Source organism: Borostomias antarcticus (genome assembly GCF_949987555.1).
Source record: "Borostomias antarcticus genome assembly, chromosome: 24".
Classification (NCBI taxonomy): Eukaryota; Metazoa; Chordata; class Actinopteri; order Stomiiformes; family Stomiidae; genus Borostomias; species Borostomias antarcticus.
In genome coordinates this window covers 17384403-17385473 of record NC_140257.1, presented here as the reverse complement: position 1 = coordinate 17385473, position 1071 = coordinate 17384403, and positions in this window count along the sequence as shown.

Below are 1071 nucleotides of genomic sequence, written 5' to 3'. Positions count from 1 at the left end.
GATGGCCGCCGCTGCCGGGGTCGCCGGGGTCAGATCAGACGGGGGTCTAGAGGTGAGACGACCCGGGGTCACGGGGTCACTGCTGGGCTCTCAGTCACTCCTGGTGTAGAGTGGATCCCTACCAAGCTTGTAGTAGTCCAGTACCAGTACCAGTACCAGCAGAGATGATTGTTGTCAGGCTTGTAGTAGTCCAGTACCAGCAGAGCTGGATGTTGTCAGGCTTGTAGTAGTCCAGTACCAGTACCAGTACCAGTACCAGTACCAGCAGAGATGATTGTTGTCAGGCTTGTAGTAGTCCAGTACCAGCAGAGCTCTGGATGTTGTCAGGCTTGTATTAGTCCAGGACCAGCAGAGCTGGATGTTGTCAGGCTTGTATTAGTCCAGGACCAGCAGAGCTCTGGGTGTTGTCAGGCTTGTAGTAGTCCAGTACCAGCAGAGCTGGATGTTGTCAGGCTTGTAGTAGTCCAGGACCAGCAGAGCTCTGGGTGTTGTCAGGCTTGTAGTAGTCCAGTACCAGCAGAGCTGGATGTTGTCAGGCTTGTAGTAGTCCAGCACCAGCAGAGCTCTGGATGTTGTCAGGCTTGTAGTAGTCCAGTACCAGCAGAGCTGGATGTTGTCAGGCTTGTAGTAGTCCAGTACCAGCAGAGCTGGATGTTGTCAGGCTTGTAGTAGTCCAGGACCAGCAGAGCTGGATGTTGTCAGGCTTGTAGTAGTCCAGGACCAGCAGAGCTGGATGTTGTTGGGCTTGTATTAGTCCAGGACCAGCAGAGCTGGATGTTGTCAGGCTTGTAGTAGTCCAGGACCAGCAGAGCTGGATGTTGTCAGGCAGGTTGAAGAGCGTTTTAGTGTCTGTTTTTTTAATAGACTCTCTGGTGCCACTTCAGCCGTCAGACGCAGTAGGAGTAGGAGGAGGATGATGATGATGAGGAGGAGGAGGAGGAGGATGATGATGATGAGGAGGAGGAGGAGGTGGATGATGATGATGAGGAGGAGGAGGAGGAGGAGGAGGAGGAGGAGGAGGAGGAGGAGGAGGAGGTGGAGGAGGAGGTGGAGGAGGAGGAGGAGGATGAT